Source organism: Rhinoderma darwinii, chromosome 1 (assembly GCF_050947455.1).
Source record: "Rhinoderma darwinii isolate aRhiDar2 chromosome 1, aRhiDar2.hap1, whole genome shotgun sequence".
In the NCBI taxonomy this organism is placed as follows: Eukaryota; Metazoa; Chordata; class Amphibia; order Anura; family Rhinodermatidae; genus Rhinoderma; species Rhinoderma darwinii.
This window is the reverse complement of record NC_134687.1, coordinates 573,716,527-573,737,230: the sequence shown is the minus strand read 5'-3', so window position 1 is coordinate 573,737,230 and position 20,704 is coordinate 573,716,527. Positions and strand designations below refer to the sequence as shown.

The 20,704-nt window shown below is 39.8% G+C and overlaps 1 long non-coding RNA gene across 1 annotated transcript; it reads left to right on the top strand.

Moving 5' to 3' along the window:
- Positions 1–254: 254 nt before the first annotated feature.
- LOC142746118 (uncharacterized) lies at positions 255–19,904 on the top strand. Its single transcript, XR_012881694.1, has 3 exons — positions 255–312; positions 17,455–17,505; positions 19,467–19,904. It is a non-coding gene; the product is annotated as an uncharacterized LOC142746118 (long non-coding RNA).
- The last annotated feature ends 800 nt before the right edge of the window (positions 19,905–20,704 follow it).

The window sequence follows — 20,704 nt, the reverse complement described above, 5'->3', positions numbered from 1 at the left end:
CCTTAGATGTGGCGGTCGATTGCGAGCGCCGCATTTAAGGGGTTTAGAGCAGATCGGCAGCCCCCACATGCAATTTTGGGGACTGACGATGGTTGTCATGGCAATTGGAGGCCAGATGATAGCGTGCCATGTACGGAAGCCTATGAAGACCAGCCGAAGGCTGGACCTCATAGGCTTCCTGTCAGAGTGACTGTGACTTCACAATGACAGTTGGAATAAATTACACTACATAGGTAGTGTAATGTATTCCAGCATCGATCAGAGCTACAAGTCTTCAAGTCCCCTAGTGGGACAAAAAAAAAGTTAAAAAAGGTAATAAAAATGTTTTATAAAAGTATAAAAAATAAAAGTTATAAGTTACATAAACAAGAACTGCGTTTTTTTTCCAATAATAAGGGTGAGTTCACACAGAGTTTTTTGCAGGAGGAAAATCTGCCTCAAAATTCCGTTTGGAATTTTGAGGCAGATTCTCCTCTGCCTGCACGCCGATTTTCACTGCGTTTTTCGCCCGCGGGCATAAAGCACAGTGAAATATGCTTTCTCTGCCTCCCATTGATGTCAATGGGAGGTCAGAGGCGTAAACGCCTGAAGATAGGGCATGTCCCTTCTTTTTCCTGCGAGACGGTTTTTCCGCTCGAGGGAAAAAAACGCCTCCGCCTCCCATTGAAATCAATGGGAGGCATTTTCGGATGTTTTTTGGCACGTTTTGCGGCGCAGTTTCAGCGTCAAAAAACTCATCAAGAATCTTAGTGTGAAATCCCCCTAAGTCTTTTATTATAGGAAAAATAATGAAAACGTTTAAAAAAGTACACATATTTGGTATCATCGCGTTCGTAACGACCCAAACTATAAAAACTATCATATCAATTTTCCCGCACGGTGAACACCGCAAAAAAATAGGTAAAAAACATTGCCAGAAACGCTATTTTTTTGGTCACCAACCCTCACAAAATATAGAATAAAAAGTGATAAAAAAGTCGCATGTACCCAAAATAATACCAATAAAAACTACAACCCGTCCCGCAAAAACCAAGCCGTTAGACAGCTTTTTTGACAAAAAAATAGAAAAGTTATGGCTCTCGGAATATAGCAACACAAAAAATTTAGTCTTTTAGCGGAAACGCTGCAAAACATAAAAAAAACGATATACATATGGTATCGCCGTAATCGTATCGACCCACATAATAAAGTAAAACTGTAGTTTATAGCCCAGGATGAACGCCGGAAAAAAAAAAAAAAAAAAGAATAAAAAACTTTGGCAGACTTAATGGTTTTTGGTCACCTTGCTTACCAAAAAATGGAATAAAAAGTGATCAAAAAATCGCATGTATCCAAAAATGGTACCAATGAAAACTACAGATTGTCCCGCAACAAATAAGCCCTCACACAGCTCCGGTGGAGAAAAAATAAAAACGTTCTGGTTCTCAGAATATGGTGATGCAAAATGTGCAGAGCGTTCCAAAAGCGGATAAGATTGGGCACCATTTATCAGTGCGACTCTGGCCACATATCTGCGGATTATTATTTATTTACCCCATTATTACACCCTCTTATTATGCCCTGATGTAACCCGCACAGCTTACATATGCCCCCACATTATAAACTGAAATACCAGCAAAACCCCAAACAGAACTACTACCAAGCTAAATCTGCGCTCCAAAAGCCAAATGACGCTCCCTTTATTCTGAGCCCTACAGCGTACCGAAACAGCAGTTTACGTCAACATATATGCCATTGCCATACCCGGGAGAACCCGCTTAACATTTTATGTGGTATTTGTCTTCAGTGGCACCAACTGGGCACAACATATTGTGCACTAAAATGGCATATCAGTGGACAATTTTAATTTTCACTCTGCACCATCCGCTGCGCATTAACCCTTTCGCGCACCACAACTTAACAGCATATCATAGTGCGGGGGGGGATGTGATGTATGGAGCGGGCTCACGCGCTGAGCCCACACCATACGCTGCGGGTGTCAGCTGTATATTACAGCTGACACGGACAGGAACAGCGATCCTGTCAATATGACAATATACTGCAACACATTAGTATTGCAGTGTATAGTACCAGAAATCTAATGATCGCTGGTTCAGGTCCCTTAGGGGGACTAATAAAATGTGTAAAAAAAAAAAAAAGTATTAGTGAAAAAATGCAATAAATATTTAAAGTCCAAAAAAAAACACATTTTTTTACAAAAATACACAAAATTTGTATCGCTGCGTCCGTAAAAGTCCAAACTATTACAATATACCATTATTTAACTGGCACAGTGAACGCCGTAATAAATAAAGAATTTAAAACGCCAAAATCTCAGTTTGTTTGTCACCTTAGCTCTCGAAAAAAATTTAATAAAAAGTGCTAAAAAAGTTGTGTCTACCAAACAATGGTACCACAATAAAAACTACAGCTCATCCTGCAAAATATAAGCCCTCATACCGCTCAATCGACAAAAAAAAAAAAAGGCATGGTGAAACAAAACAATTTCTTTTTTAACAAATTGTTTTTACTCTGTAAAAGTAGTAAAATATAAAAAATACCTATGTAAATTTGGTATCACCGTATTCATATTGACTCGCAGAGAAAAATTTAAGTTGCTGTTTTTACTGCCTGGTGAAAACCGTAAAAACGAAACCCAAAAAACGATGGAGGAATTGCAGTTTTTTCCAATTGCACCCTGCAAAGAATTTTATTTTCAGTTGTCCAGTATATTAAATGGTACTTTAAATGGTGTCAATAGAATCTACAACTCCTCCCGCAAGAAATAAGCCCTCACACCACTCTATTGACTGAAAAATAAACACGTTATGGCTCTTAGAAAGTGGGGAGGGAAAAACGAAAAAGAAAAAGAAAATGGATCAGTTCGGAATGGGTTGATTAATTTCTAATAAAAGACATTTATGACCACATGTGTGGTATAGCCGTACTCGGAAGAAATTGCTTTACAGATGTTGTGGTGCTTTTTCTTCTTTATCCTTTGTGAAAATGAAAAAATGCAACATTTTATTGGAAATAATGTTGATATTCATTTTCACGGCCTAATTCTAATAAATTCTGCAAAAGACTTGTGGTGTCTAAATGTTCACTATACCCCTAGATAGATTTCTTAAGTGGTGTAGTTTCCCAAATGGGGTCACTTATGGGGTGTTTCCACTGTTTTGTTCTCCGGGGCTTTGCAAATGCGACATGACACCCGAAAAACATTTCAGCTAAATTTGAGCTCCAAAAGCCAAATAGCTCTCCTTCCCTTCTAAACCCTGCTGTGGGTCCAAACAGCAGTTTATTACCACATATGGAATATTGCCGTAATCTGGAAAAATTGCTTTACAAATGTCGGGGTGCTTTTTCTCCTTTATTCCTTGTAAAAATTAAAAATGTCTACGTTTTTTCAGACTAATTCCAATGAATTCAGCAAATAAACAGTGGGGTCAAAATGCCAACTATACCCCTAGATAAATTCTTTGAGGTGTGTAGTTTCCAAAATGGGGTCACTTTTGGGGGTTTCCACTGTTTTGGCACCACAAAACCTCTTCAAACCTGACATGGTGCCTAAAATATATTCTAAAAAAAAAAGGAGGCCACAAAATCTACTAGGTGCTCCTTTGTTTCTGAGGCCTGTGCTTCAGTCCATTAGCACACTAGGGCCACATGTGAGCTATTTCTAAAAACTGCAGAATCTGGGCAATAAATATTGAGTTGCATTTCTTGAGTAAAACCTTCTGTGTTACAGAAAAAAATGTATTACAAATTAATTTTGTAAAAAAAAATGAAATTTGTAAATTTCCCCTCTACATTACTTTAATACCTAGGAAACGCCTAAAGGATTAAAACACTTTCTGAATGCTCTTTTGAATACTTTGAGAGGTGCAATTTTCATAATGGGTTGATTTATGGGGGGTTTCTAATATGTAAGGCCCTCAAAGCCACTTCAGAACTGAACTGGTTCCTGAAAAAAAGCCTCGTAAGGGCGTAGAAAAATAAAATGCAAACATAAAGTAGACATATGGGATATGTGAAATAGTAACTATTTTGTTACTATCTGTTTTACAAGCAGATACATTTAAATTTAGAAAAATGTTTTTCACAAATAAATATTGAATTTATTGACTACATTTTTTCACGAGTATAAAGTACAATATGTCACGAGAAAACAGTTTCAGAATCACTTGGATAGGTAAAAGTTATTACCACATAAAATGACACATGTCAGATTTGAAAAAATCGGCTTAGTCCTCTTGGCCAAAACAGTCTCAGTCCGGAAGGGGTTAAAACCAGCCTGTTTACTTACGATCTCCTGGTCTTCTTGTCAGACCCAAGATTCTCCCTGCCTATCATATTGGAGATACTAGAAGACTTTGGCACCCGATCCGGAGATAGGATCAATAGATCCAAAAGTAAGATCTTTTTTCTAAGATCTGTAGGGGATAGGAATTGGCTCCGGGATTAGAATAGTAGATCGGAAGTTTACTTATTTAGGGATTGTCTTAGCACGCTTTAAACAAGAGATCTATGATCACAAATTGTGATTCACAATATTGGAGGGGTAATAGAAAAGATTAAAAAAGAATTGCATAAATGGGAAGATCTTTATTTGGGAGAGCACAACTTAAAAATGGTCAGCTTCACATGTCCATTCTAGCCTTTACAGACACTCCCGTCAATAGGATGTTCTTCTCATTGATAAATAGTTAAAAAAATGTATATGGCAAAATAAAAAACACGTATGGCTTTAATGAGATTGATGGGACCAGAAAGAGAGAGGGAGTGAGATTCCCCGATATAAAAAAAATATAATATGGCCTGTTTGACTAGATTCTGTATAGATTTATTCCATACATAGCCGTTTAGAAGAAGAACTAGTGTTGCAATTCTTGTTAGTAGGCATTTTGCATGCCAATTTGACAACTATAACACCTGTAAAGAACATGATTATTATATCAGATACAAGAATAGAGTGGCGACAAATCTGAAAATGGTGTGATCCTCCAATCCACGTCTCTGGTCATTTAAAAATAAAAGACCACCCAAAATTTTGAATGAATGGGAAAACAAGGGGCTTTTATTGGTGAAGGATCTTTTTGATCATGTTGGTAAAATGAGAAAGGAGCTCACCAACAATTTGGTATTAGTGATAGACATTATTTCACATATAAACAACTGGGAGAGTTTTTTTGAGAGATAAGGGAAAGAAGAATTAATCAATTTAGACTGATCCCATTATTTGAATCATTATTTGCACCCGGAACTTCTGTTCCTTTGGCAAAAAGGGATGTAAAAATGAGAAAAATTGGATGTTTCATATTGATGATTGTTAAAGGTGGCAAATGACTATCTGTATTATCTCCCTTTTCTCCGTTCCTAGTCCGTTACCTCTGTTTCCTATATAGTCCGCTTACTTTGTATTATTCACAATGTGCACACACTCCAGTCCTTCACACACCACAGGAGTAACATACAACCCTCGCAGATACTTAAATATATAAAAATACTTTACTCATAACATAGACGTGACAAACCAATATACACTACATCAAGATACAATACATTACATAGACAACACAACCACACACAACTGCCTCTGTTCCTACCTTCCCTGGACACTTTGCACATGTGACTAGTAATGTGTATGTATATATAATATAAATCCAGGTACCAACCTTATACGGTCTCCTGGTACTACAACTATAACCAAAGCCACATACAGCGCCTGACCATTAGTACATGTACATATAGAGACTCATGCATAAACAGCATATATATATCTACTCATCTATAATCCACATAAGATTCCTAGAATATCTCTATGTACACATATAAAGTCTGCTGTAATATAATTATACTTATATACATACACAGAAAGCACACATATAATATAACTTAGCTTGCTCCTGATGTTAAGTGCTGAGCGTCCAGGGCTGGCAGGAAAGAGCCAGCACCAAGAGCTTCCCATGACCTATATGTTCCTATCCCTGGGTTGAACCCACCCATTCCATTGACTCCACCTTATGACCACCCATACACCTTCCAATGTGCATCTGTACAGTATAGGTAAATCTATTCCCAGTATGCTCAGCTGTCTCTACATCCAGTTTACAATGGTTCCTTCCTGTACTGAGGTCCATTGTAATGCTAATAAGGCAGTAGATAAGAATCTATGACCAAATGGCTTCTGAGCATACTGCCACCTCAAAGGGTGAACACCACTGAATAATATCAGTATATACTATATCTATTTACCAGGTATGTTTTATGTGGTCATAAGACAGAGTGTCTGGATGGGAACAATATTCTCCTGTAACATTCCCCCTGTTGTCGGTATACCGACACAATATGTTGGAAGTCTGGTCTTTTGTGTGTGGGGTGCTTACATTTCATTGCAAAAACAATTAAAGGTGAGAGCTTCTGTCAACCACTGTGGAGGAGGTAGAAAAAAACATCTGTGTAATTGGCACACAGCAGGAAAAACACCTAGGAAGTCCACAGTGAAAAAATAAAGATCACTTCTTCTCCCTTGGATGTGAGAAAGAAGATTGTCCACAAGAACATGTATCTTAGAGGCAGTCCATATGTTCTTGCAAGCACATAAGACATAGTATAAGTTTATTCATTTTGCATTTCTGGTCAATCTGTTGGTTCATCTTCTTGGGCATCATCAGTTCTGGTTGTCACTCCATCTTGAAGTCTATCAGAAATGGGTTGTTTGGGCGGATGTTAGGTCACTTTTACCGTTCAAGGCATTCATTGTTTCTTTGTGCATTTCTGTACCTGAAATGATATTAAGAGAACAGTATGCTCCTCGGAGGAGGTCTCCTCAATAGCTGCAGTTAGTACCAAACACAAGGTTCAAGACATTTCATCTCTGCATGTTGTCCATGCTTTCCTTCACCTGTCATTGTTGTCTCAGTTATCTGTCATTTACATGATTAGAATCCATCAGGAGATTTGATGCTCCCCCTGTGGACGGTATCTATAACCGACTACAACACTTGGCACCCTCAGTAGTTACAGTATGAACAGAGGCTTGGGATCATGACTCCTCTGGAGTTCCCCCTTGGACCGGCTGCGGCAAAGACCTGCGTCCGACCGGGCGGTCGTTGTTCCTTCAATGCGCCTCTGTGATTTACAGTGGGGCTATCCACTCCCTCACAGAATCCCCAATAGTGAGAGCTATGCTCCACGGCCTATTGGCTGCGCCGCAGACTTTGAAGGCTTGCGCCCAAATCGCACCACACGCCTCCATGGGTCCTAGTGGAAGCTATCCGCTACATTTCTTTGGACCGGTTACACAATTGGTCGGCAATTGTCGGCCTGACCAACCACCTACGTACAGGGTTTACCTTAGTAAGAGACACAGGAGAATAAGCAATAGGCCTTGGAAAACATGTATCAAGACCCAACACCACCGTGTTCAAGACCGCAGCCTGTATCACATGCAGTTCTGCTGCTAGGTGTGTTCTGCATCATACTCTTGTCTTTTAGGTACATTATGCATCTGCCTTACCATTCTTCAATGGTCTAGGGGTGTTAACATTTTAGCACTCCCAGCATGAACTGAACAGCCCAATTCTACAAGAACTTATAGTGCTTGGAGTTCTGTGCACTACAATAGTTTGAGAACCATCAACACCATTATTGCCATTGGATGCCAAGAGACAAACAAAATAGTAAAAATATTTTGCATTTTAACAAGTCAAAGATTGATATTCATGAGCATACCTTTCACAGAAGACACCAAATGTGTGTGTAAAGTAAGGGTTTTCATGCTATGTTTGCCAGTATAACAAAATTGTACTACAATGAATGTGCATAAACTAGTTAGGCCAGTAGTTCCTTCTTTAAAGGCATGGTGTTGCCCGAAAAACATGTTTGTTTGTTTTTTATTAAACATTTAGTGTGTGGGTGATTAAACATTGTTCAAATTTTTTTTATTTTTTTCACGAGTCAGGAAATATTATAAATTATTTCTAATTTATAATACTACCCATTTTTGGTCACTAGATGGAGCTATTTCCCAAAATTGCAGCATTGCAACATTGGGTTAAAAGCTCTCGCTCTAGTGAGCTCTCAGCATCCCCCCCTCCTTTATCCTGGCTAGTGCCGGGATAAACGAGGGGTTTGAACGGTGTAACCTCCTACACTGTGTGTCGCCATTTTTTGAGATAACACACAGCGTAGTAGGTTTACATACAGTAGTAAACACACACAAACACGAACATACATTGAAATCTCTTACCTGCTCCTGCCGCCGCGGCTCCCTCCGGCCCGTCCGCTCCGTTTGCTGCCGCTGGTCCAAGTGCACAAATCCGGAAGCCGCGACCGGAAGTAGTAATATTACTGTCCGGCCGCGACTTCCGGTCCACAGGAAAATGGCGCCGGACGGCGCCAATTTCGAATTGGACTGTGTGGGAGCGGCGCATGCGCAGTTCCCACACAGACGCCGTACACGGAAGTCAATGGGACGGGAGCCGTTCGCAGTCCCTATGGGACTGTGGCTGCCGTATTCCATGTCTGTATGTGTCGTTAATCGACACAGACAGAAATGGAACAAAAAATGGCAGCCCCCATAGGGAAGAAAAAGTGTAAAAATAAGAAAAAGTAAAACACAAACACACAAATGAATATAAACGTTTTTAATAAAGCACTAACATCTTTAACATATAAAAAAATAATTTGTGATGACACTGTTCCTTTAACTCACAAAGTTTATATGCGCATTGCCACTGCTGTTGTATCTGGGAAATCAAGAGTCACAATGTCTGTGAAAGCTGCATGGCCTTACCCCCTGAGGGGCACACCTGTGAATAGAATGGCTTCTACAGTAAAAACGACATAAAAGCCAAGGCAACTGTAGATATCTATGTAGAGGAATGATCGAGGCACTCACCGAAGCTGGCAAACAATTTCTTTATTACAAAAAGATCTTGGTCAGGATGTGGAATTGCCTACGGCCGTTTCACGTGCTGGTACACGCTTTCTCAAGGCCTTCCTCTACATATATATTCAGCCGATTGTGCTACTCTTTCGATGAGCAACTCCGTGGCAATTTACCTGCAATTATCCAACAGTAAGCAAGCCATATTTCAACTCCCATTCCGATTAGGCGGTTTTGGCAGTGCCAGCCTCCTTCCTTCTTCCCATTGACTGTAGATATCTCTTGTGTAGAAAACCCCCATCCACTGGGGAAACAACAGGACTGTAATACATTTACATTCTGCTAAGAAAAACAATACAACAAAGAGGTTCTGTAACAGTAAACCAAATCCCCCCCCCCCCCCCCTTTGTTGGTGATCATGTCTTATCACCACAAACTGAGAGTTATTTAGGTTTACATGAATAATAAATTGTGGCCAATTTTCTATGGGGTATCCCTGAATATTACATATTAGGGCCAGATGTTTAGGGATCCCCAACCACAAGTCTTACTGTACCAGTATCCCAATATGGGCATCTGTTGTACCAGTGTCTTGTACCAGCCCAACTTTATCTGTAGCCTGTGTGCTCACATGTTCCCTTCTGTACCTGTGTTGGAGTACCTGCCCACCTAACATAATTAGATTTCATTGTGAAACCATTATTATCTAAGCTCACATGATTCTTGTGAACTCTTCGTGGACAGAATCGCTTTATGTGCCCAAATTGTAGGCAATGGAAGCACCGGACATTCCCCCACTTCCCAAATTTGGATGCATTAGGATACACAGGTATTTGGCTAGAAGCCTTATCCTGTAGCACATGGTCATGTTGCAGTTTGCTATTAGCTGCTACCTGTCTCCTGATATTTATTGACTTTCTTTTCTCCAGCAAATCCTGCCTTAACTGCTCTATCACTAATGCTGCTTCAATGAGTGATGGCGCTTTAGCCGCGTCCAAACGAATTGCGATGTCAAGATATGGAAACTTTTCCACAAACATGCGTACCATTCCTTGTGGGACTCCCATACTATGATCCTTAGTCACTTTCCTATACATAGCTTCAAACCTCCCACATAGAGACAAGGGCTCATCATGGATGGTAGGCCTGAAATTACTTAGGACTTCCGGGGTGACGTCTAAATGCCCTGTTACCAATTTCATGAGGATGGAAAGTCTGTCTTCCTCATCATGAAATAGGCCATTCCTGGGGGCAGTTTTCCCTAGGACCTCATATCTTTGATGAAGATGTGTAGGTAACCATAGTTTAAACAGTTCCATGCAATATTCCTGAGTGACAGAAAATTTCTTACAATGTACCTCAAAAATGTCACAGGAAGTGAAGGGATCTACGTTTGGATCATATCTAGGAATCAGTTTGTATATCTTCATCAGAAATTGCATCGTCTCCATGTTATGGAAAGATTGCAATTCTCCAGTACTACTGTGGCACATTTGTGAGTTGGAGGTGGCCTGAAAATTCTCCACGTCCCCCCCCAATCCACCAACTGTGTCACCAGCAATACTTGTGGCAGCATTACAAGCAGTCCCCTTTGGGTCAGACCTTGTATAGTCTGCAGTAGCCATAGGTGCAGTCTCCTCAGTCCCCCTGTTTGCACTCAAAACACAAATTTGTTTTGTGGACAAATATTGTTGACTTGATGACTCACCTATAGTCTTTTTCAGATCACTGATAGTCTCATCCCTTTTACCTAGCTCGCTTTTCAGGTCAGCAATAGTCACATCAGTAGATGCTGCTTTTTCCTTATATTCAGTTATGTCCATATATAACTGTATAAAAACCTTGTCAACATCTGCATAATATTTCTCTCTTTCAGCTAGTTGATACTGTAGCCTGATTATTTGGCTGTCTTTCTCTATTGTTACCTCACTGTTTTCTTTTAGTTGTGTCTCTAAACTGCAAACCTGTTTAACCTGTTCTGTACAACAATAGCAATGTAAATTTCCAGAGATAACTGTCTCTGACCTATTGTGCTGGTCAACCTCCTCCAGCTTACAAATGCTGTTCTCAAAAACGCACACCAGCTTAGCAAGCATGTGAAGGCGTTTAGAGGTTTGGTTCAACACACTATGCTTGGCAATATGCAACTTATCATAGGAACCAGCCTGTTCTAACAGTGATTCCCATAAAATCTTAGTAGATTCATACGTGTTCAGTATTACAGGGTTAAACGTACTGCATTTACTTAACTTTTCAAAAGTTACATGTCCTGCTTTGTCACTCATTGTTACCCTGCGATCCGTGCTACTCCTATGAGTGGTGTCTAGTGGTTGCTGCATGGGAAAGATCCTCTTTTGAACTTCTTTCCCCGACCAGCAAGATTCTACCAAAGGACTGAAAATACAAAACAAAGAAACACAAAAAACAAAAAAAAAAAAAAAAACAACAAAAAAAAAACACAGGAAGTCACCAATATTCTAGGAACTCAACTTAACTAGATTCGCTGTAATTAATCGCTCACACTAGGCCTCAGAAGAAACTGTGCTACCTGTCCGAACCTCTCAGGGATAATAACCTAAGTTCACAGTATAACAAAGATTTCTACTTGATATCCTAATAAAGAGTAGTTAAAACAGTCCACGTTCGGGCGCCATTGTTAAAGGTGGCAAATGACTATCTGTATTATCTCCCTTTTCTCCGTTCCTAGTCCGTTACCTCTGTTTCCTATATAGTCCGCTTACTTTGTATTATTCACAATGTGCACACACTCCAGTCCTTCACACACCACAGGAGTAACATACAACCCTCGCAGATACTTAAATATATAAAAATACTTTACTCATAACATAGACGTGACATACCAATATACACTACATCAAGATACAATACATTACATAGACAACACAACCACACACAACTGCCTCTGTTCCTACCTTCCCTGGACACTTTGCACATGTGACTAGTAATGTGTATGTATATATAATATAAATCCAGGTACCAACCTTATACGGTCTCCTGGTACTACAACTATAACCAAAGCCACATACAGCGCCTGACCATTAGTACATGTACATATAGAGACTCATGCATAAACAGCATATATATATCTACTCATCTATAATCCACATAAGATTCCTAGAATATCTCTATGTACACATATAAAGTCTGCTGTAATATAATTATACTTATATACATACACAGAAAGCACACATATAATATAACTTAGCTTGCTCCTGATGTTAAGTGCTGAGCGTCCAGGGCTGGCAGGAAAGAGCCAGCACCAAGAGCTTCCCATGACCTATATGTTCCTATCCCTGGGTTGAACCCACCCATTCCATTGACTCCGCCTTATGACCACCCATACACCTTCCAATGTGCATCTGTACAGTATAGGTAAATCTATTCCCAGTATGCTCAGCTGTCTCTACATCCAGTTTACAATGGCTCCTTCCTGTACTGAGGTCCATTGTAATGCTAATAAGGCAGTAGATAAGAATCTATGACCAAATGGCTTCTGAGCATACTGCCACCTCAAAGGGTGAACACCACTGAATAATATCAGTATATACTATATCTATTTACCAGGTATGTTTTATGTGGTCATAAGACAGAGTGTCTGGATGGGAACAATATTCTCCTGTAACAATGATGAATCCTCGTTTTTTTTAATATTGATCATTTTTGGCAATAAAAGAAACTAGCTCATTGACCCCATATGACTCAATAACACATCTAAGGATTTTGATACGTCACCTGACTGATCTGTGTTTTAGTGTATCTACAAGATGTCCTGTTAAAGGGGCTTTCCCACAATCTGAATCAAGCCTCATTGTACACCTATTATAAAATAATAAATATTTGCCAGTTTAACCATTTTTCAAAAAGCAACGGTTCTGAAGTAATTACCCCCCAAAATACCCCATGTAATCTGTTTGTTACTACCTGGTTGCCGTTAGTTATATCCTCTGTAGTTCCAAACTTGCACAGTACAGCACCACTATTTTACTATAGCCGTGCTCCCTCTCTCTGTGCTATGCATTCGCAGTTTCCCCCTCCGAGGGCATGAAAGTAAACGCTAGGGGGAGATTGCCTTGGTGTGGACTCTGTATGTATGTACACTACCGTTCAAAAGTTTAGGGTCACTTAGAAATGTCCTTATTTTTGCAAGAAAAGCACAGTTTTTTTCAATGAAGATAACATTAAATTAATCAGAAATACACTCTATACATTGTTAATGTGCTAAATGACTATTCTAGCAGCAAACTTCTGGTTTTTAATGCAATATCTAGATAGGTGTATAGAGGCCCATTTCCAGCAACCATCACTCCAGTGTTCTAATGGTACATTGTGTTTGCTAACTGTGTTAGAAGGCTAATGGATGATTAGAAAACACTTGAAAACCCTTGTGCAATTATGTTAGCACCGCTGTAAACAGTTTTGCTGTTTAGAGGAGCTATAAAACTGACCTTCCTTTGAGCTAGTTGAGAATCTGGAGCATTACATTTGTGGGTTCGATTAAACTCTCAAAATGGCTAGAAAAAGAGAGCTTTCATGTGAAACTCGACAGTCTATTCTTGTTCTTAGAACTTAAGGCTATTCCATGCGAGAAATTGCCAAGAAACTGAAAATTTCCTACAACGTTGTGTACTACTCCCTTCAGAGGACAGCACAAACAGGCTCTAACCAGAAAAGAAAGAGAAGTGGGAGGACCCGCTGCACAATTGAGCAACAAGACAAGTACATTAGAGTCTCTAGTTTGAGAAATAGATGCCTCACAGGTCCTCAACTGGCAGCTTCATTAAATAGTACCCGCAAAACGCAAGTGTCAATGTCTACAGTGAAGAGGCGACTCCGGGATGCTGGCCTTCAGGGCAGAGTGTCAAAGAAAAAGCCATATTTGAGACTGGCTAATAAAAGGAAAAGATTAATATGGGTAAAAGCACACAGACATTGGACAAAGGAAGATTGGAAAAAAGTGTTATGGACAGACGAATCGAAGTTTGAGGTGTTTGGATCACACAGAAGCACATTTGTGAGACGCAGAACAACTGAAAAGATGCTGGAAGAGTGCCTGACGCCATCTGTCAAGCATGGTGGAGGTAATGTGATGGTCTGGGGTTGCTTTGGTGCTGGTAAAGTGGGAGATTTGTATAAGGTAAAAGGGATTTTGAATAACGAAGGCTTTCACTCCATTTTGCAACGCCATGCCATACCCTGTGGACAGCGCTTGATTGGAGCCAATTTCATCCTACAACAGGACAATGACCCAAAGCACACCTCCAAATTATGCAACTATTTAGGGAAGAAGCAGGCAGCTGGTATTCTTTCTGTAATGGAGTGGCCAGCGCAGTCACCAGATCTCAACCCCATAGAGCTGTTGTGGGAGCAGCTTGACCGTGTGGTACGCAAGAAGTGCCCATCAAGCCAATCCAACTTGTGGGAGGGGCTTCTGGAAGCATGGGGTGAAATTTCTCCCGATTACCTCAGCAAATTAACAGCTAGAATGCCAAAGGTCTGCAATGCTGTAATTGCTGCAAATGGAGCATTCTTTGACGAAAGCAAAGTTTGAAGGAGAAAATTATTATTTAAAATAAAAATCATTATTTCTAACCTTGTCAATGTCTTGACTTGATAAATATAGTGTGAGTTTTCATGGAAAACGCAAAATTGTCTTGGTGACCCCAAACTTTAGAACGGTAGTGTATATATAAAGTTTCATCTTGTTGGAATGTGCTGTTCAAACTTTTGTGTTGTTTATGTGATTCATATATGTGAGGTTAGTGACTGCCTTAATTTTTGGATCTTGCACTCCTCCCATTCTGCCCTGGGTGATTATAATTAGTTTCATGCTGGTTCCTACCATCACCAGATATATGTAGGCTTAGTCCCAGTTCTGGGAGTATGTGCAAAGTAGGTCCCCACTATAGAGGACGTCTTGTCGTGGCAGGTGGGCCCACACATTTTGACCAAAATGTGCGCCAAGCACCTCCCTATTGTAAGTATATTTAGCAGTAATGCATATTTATTTATATTTAGCGGCTTAGGTGACATTGGTGTTCGCAGTGTGCTGTCACCATTTTATTGTGCAATGTATATATATATATATATATATATATATATATATATATATATATATATATACAGGGTGGGCCATTTATATGGATACACCTAAATAAAATGGGAATCGTTGGTGATATTAACTTCCTGTTTGTGGCACATTAGTATATGGGAGGGGGGAAACTTTTCAAGCTGGGTGTTGACCATGGTGGCCATTTTGAAGTCGGCCATTTTGTATCCAACTTTAGTTTTTTCAATGGGAAGAGTGTCATGTGACACATCAAACTTATCGAGAATTTCACAAGAAAAACAATGGTGTGCTTGGTTTTAACGTTACTTTATTCTTTCATGAGTTATTTACCAGACCCAGATCTAACCACCTAAATAAATACAGACCCCCTAAACATATAGAGCACACAGACAATACCCTAAAATAAATACAGTCCTCATACCAGTCCCCAGAATATATACAGACCCCTTAAAGAGGCTCTGTCACCACATTGTAAGTGGCCTATCTTCTACATAATGTGATCGGCGCTGTAATGTAGATTACAACAGTGTTTTTTATTTAGAAAAATGATCATTTTTGACGGAGTTGTGACATATTTTAGCTTTATGCTAATTACTTTCTTAATGGACAACTGGGCGTGTTTTACTTTTTGACCAATTCATTTACACAGCACATAGTGACCCTGCATTGTTCACTATGTGCTGTCACTTACTCACATATTAACGTTACCCGTCCTGACAGTGAATAGACATCACGGACCAGCCAGGACGTGATGTCTATTCAGAATACTGACACTTCGGTAATATTTGTGTGAAATTTACAGCACAGCAAGCGTAATCTTGTTTTAAATGACAGTTTACAGCGTAATCTCGTGAGATTACGCTTGCTGTGCTGTAAATTTCACACAAACGTTACGGAAGTGTCAGGATTCTGAATATTGTATATAACAATAAAAATAACTTTTTTTGAAAAATTTAAAAAAGTTGTGAACCATAGTGGCGCTGCTGGTAAGGAGGTTTAGAAAGATGAGGAGAATATATGAAAAACAAAGGTTTTATTATGAGTGGCTACGCGTTTCAACGCCGGACCAGCGTCATCATCAGGCCAAAAAAAAAAATAATGTTTAAGATGATAAGAAAGTCATTAGCATAATGCTAAAATAGGTCATAACTCCGTCAAAAATGATCATTTTTCTAAATAAAAAACACTGCTGTAATCTACATTACAATGCCAATAACATTATGTAGAAGATAGGCCACTTGTAATGTGGTGACAGAGCCTCTTTAAATAAATACACACCCCGGACTAGATTCCTAAACAAATACTGACCCAGATCAGACCCCATAAGCAAATACAGACCTAAGATCAGACCTACTTATTAAATACAGGCCACAAACCAGACTTTACAGATACTCACCTCTCGTAGTTCCTGCAGTACTCTTCACGCCGCGGCACCCCCACAGAGAACGACTGGGAGTAAAGAGGACTGTAGGAACAGGGAGAAATTAGCATTTAGTGAGGATGCAGTGCCCGGGAGACTTGCCTGCTCTTCCTGGATTCCGGGAGGTCTCTCCTTTTTCCAGGACTTGGGAAAGTTGGCAAGTATCGGATCAGTACAAGATGAGTAATACTATGAATTTAAAACAGCTATTCAAAATGTTATTTGTACATTAGTTCTTTATCTAAATTGTAAAGTCATGTTTAATGGTGGACATACCCTTTAAAAAGATCTGTCTGGTAACCTGTTCTCTTAAATAGCTACAACTATTTCTCATCATCATCGTTGTTGTCATCATCATCATCATATTTATCAAGTCTAACCTATAAAGAAATCTTCAACAGCTTTCAACATTTCCAAGGTCACTTTACAAGAGGTCAATGGAACTAGAGGCACAGGGTGAAGAACAGAGTGATGTTATTTTGTTTTTATTAGTGACTCATCTTCATGTAAAACCTTTTCTTTGGTTGCAGGTAGAGCAGCACCACCATGCAATCTGGAATAAACCAAATGTCAGGCTTGTCATCATAACATTGTCCCTTAGTGGTCATGGTTTTTCAGCAGTGGTGAAGCCAATATAATGCGTTTTAGATATTAAATTTAGTTACATTTCGGAATTTCTTTTTAAGATTCCTATGACACTAGGAAAAAATTTATTTTTTCTTCTGAAAGTGGATGTTCAGTTGGACAGTTTATTTCACAGATCATTACTTTACAAGAGTGAACAGAAATTGCAGTAAGAAGGAGAGTGACATTAGCCTGCTGAAAAGGAGGCACAAGTATAGAACACATAAATCTCACCAGACACAGCCAGGCATAAAATACAAGCTAGAACAAAAAAGACACACAAGATAAAAACTAGCGAAATTCAGCTTTGTACAATTACCCACAAATACTGCATGGAGAAAAGACCCAAAAATAGTGTATACAATGCAAATTATTAAAGGGGTTATCTGGTTTAGAAAACACATTTTCAAATAACCTTGACCCTATGGATCTTCAATTTCTCTTCTTCAGGCAAGCACCAATGTTGAGGACAACTACATAGAAAGACATGTAATATAATAGGTATGTATTTGCAATGTTCGAGAAACTTCTGAAATGGTAACCACTGTTCCATCATGCTGTAGAGATGGTACTCAATATAGCAGCTCCTTGAAGGGGTAGTCGCAACATGGACATCACCGTTCAATAGACTGACCCATGCAGGTTATCAATTTTATCAATTGGAATCAATTATTCCTATATCTCTAAATATTATCTTACCAACTCCCCATGATAGGCTGCATGTTTCCCGAGTTGCCTATGGACACGTTCACCACCGGTGCACATTGTGGTGACCATGCCAGCACTATTTAATTGCTTAACATAATATGTTATTTTAAAAAGTAAAACAGTCTTCAAATCAATGCCCTTAATGAACAGTTTCCCCTTTCTCTCTGCACTGACCACGGCTATAGCATCAGTGGTCACCTCTGCTGCAGATCCACAGCTGGACAATGAAATGGACCGTGTTTGTCACTGTGTTTTCCAACATTTATATATTTGTGGCATATACACAGGACATAAATATCTGATAGATGGGCGTCTTACCTTTAAGACTCTCACCTATTGGAAGAAAACAGCTCCTGACCTGTTTTTGGCCAGTAAAGTCATCCAGTTGCCACCAGACCAAATGAAGAGGTGGTCGTGCATGTGCACAGCTCTCTCTATTACAGTATAAGAGATATATGGAAACAGCTAACCACAACTCCCTATTAGTTGGGCTTCCTCCTATAAATCATCAATGGCATCCTGTGGATATGTCATAAATGTCTAAAATACAAAACCCCTTTAATAAGCTATGCAATAAGCATTTTTTCCTGCAGGGCAGAAGCACTATACCTGTTCGGGATATACTATGGGAACACTACATTCAGTGTACTAACGTGGACACAGTTAATAAATAAGTGCAGTCCATTAATGCAAAAATACGCATCTAAAAAGAATTGTTAAGTGGATTAACGGTGACATGTCAATAAATATGCAAATAGAAGTATAACTGAACTTTGCTTTTTAATTAATTTTCTTCAGAGCGTTAAATAAATTATCTGCCTACACGCAGAGTTTAAGGAATTACAGTTCTGCTTGTGGTTGCTAAGATAGAGATGTTCAGCTAAACTTTTTTAAATGGGGGCAGAAAATGTTTCAAATTTCTTTTGGTATATGGCATAATGCACCCATTCATATTTAGAGGTTCTCTATTTTGGGGTTTGACCATGTGATTTATTACAGAGGAGCTACTTATGCACATACCTTCATAAACATCCCTAAGCCTAAAGGACTTACGTGGGTTTACATGCCCATGACAAGCGCCGATTGACACTAAAACAAGTCGATCGGCACTCTTTAACAGGCCCTTTACATGGGCTGATGCTATACTGTATTGGAGTGATTGATCGTTAATATGATCGCTCGTTCCTCAATAGTTTGCATCATTGTCGGCGGCACATCCCCGGTTAAAACACGAAAATGTGCTTCCTAAAAAAATTATTTTATAGGAAGCATAAACTATGTCATCAGCTGAAAAATAAGGTTTTGCTCGTTGTTGGCCGACCACTGCCAAGTTTACACGAACCAATATTTAGTCGAACAAGCATTCTTAGAAATGATCGTTACTGATTATTGGCCCATGTAAATGGAGATTAAAAACTGATCTAGGCTTTAGGTACTTAAATGACTAGCGTGTCAAAAGACTACACTACATTCAAACAGAGGCTTTGATCTGTGTCTCAGAAAATGCTTTTAAATTAAGTAAATATTAGAAAACTCTAAATATTCAATTAGAATCTGTCACCTAAACAGCCCGTCTAGACAACTGGTCCCCATACACATATAGATGGCAGTCAGACGAACCTGAAGATTTTAATTGGATGGGCAGACATTCTGATTTGTATGGTGGTGTCCCCACTTTCCCCTAATGGCAGATGTTCGTGGAAAGAAGGATTTGCATATTGGATTTTAACATGTTTGATCCTTTGTTCCCACAGGAGATAAACTGTTACTAAAGGTGTCTGGCATGAATAATCTCATGTGTGCTAAGGATGCATGTTACGGGCGAGTCGGGAGGAATAGCTGTCTGCCCAGTATGGTTGGGAGAGGAAGTCAAAAGTATCCGGATTGTGTCCCTGGCGCAGTCTGAGATCTGGAAGTTCCTATTTCCGTTAAGGACGAACGACCACTTACTCAACGATTAATTCAAAGGATTTCTAATTGCACATAAAAACATAGAAACACGACGCATTTCGAGGCCGAAACCAGCCTCTTCATCAGGTTAATTACAGTAATACGGTGGTGGCAAATTCCAGCACTTTTATATAAGATCGAAGATAAGAAAAAAGAGTCGGCCGATAAGGATTGGTCGTGATGCTTGGCCTTTGGGTTAAAGGTCACAGTCAGCAAAGCCGATCTTGATTGAATAAAATGATTGCAACAAGATACTAACATAGTTACAGAGTCTCATTGGTTGAAACATATTAATAAAATATTAAGAAATAACTTGCATGTATAAATAGATTTACATTCATTAAAGAAGTGTATACAAAAAAAGTGGTTTGTAATTTATTTCACATCTGCAAGTCAAGAGTATGGAAGTATGTTGGACCAACGGACCCTTATGTTCGTAGCTACTCCCATCATAAAGTATGGTTAGCACTAGTTAAAGCTATTGGGCACTAACTGAACTTATAATCTGTAGCATTTCTTTTGTGAGACTTAGGCCTCATGCACACGACCGTAGCCGTGTGCACGGCCGTGATTTTCGGGTCGGCCGGCTGCGGACTGTCAGCCGCGGGCCGCCCGCAAATCGTAGGACATGCACATGGCCTCCGTCATTGTTTTCAATGAGCCCGGACCGCAGAAAACGGCCGTAATAGGACATGCCCGTTCTTTCTGCGGTGCGGGTTCCCGGGCCATGCACGGACCGTAAAAACTACGGTCGTGTGCATGGCCCCATAGAAATGAATGGGGCCGCAATTCTCCCGTGGATTTTCGGGGGAATTGCGGCCGCAAAAACGCGTTCATGTGAATGTGGCCTTAAAGGGAACCTGTCACCAGCATTCCATTAACCCCTTCGCGCTCAGGTCAGTAATATTACGTCGTGCTGAGCGCATCGTTCGCGCTCAGCTCAGTAATAGTACTGACCTGAGTTAACACGGCGCCATCTTAACCCGGCGCGTGTCTGAGCTGTGATACCTGCTGTTTCCGACAGCAGGCTATCATAGCTTAG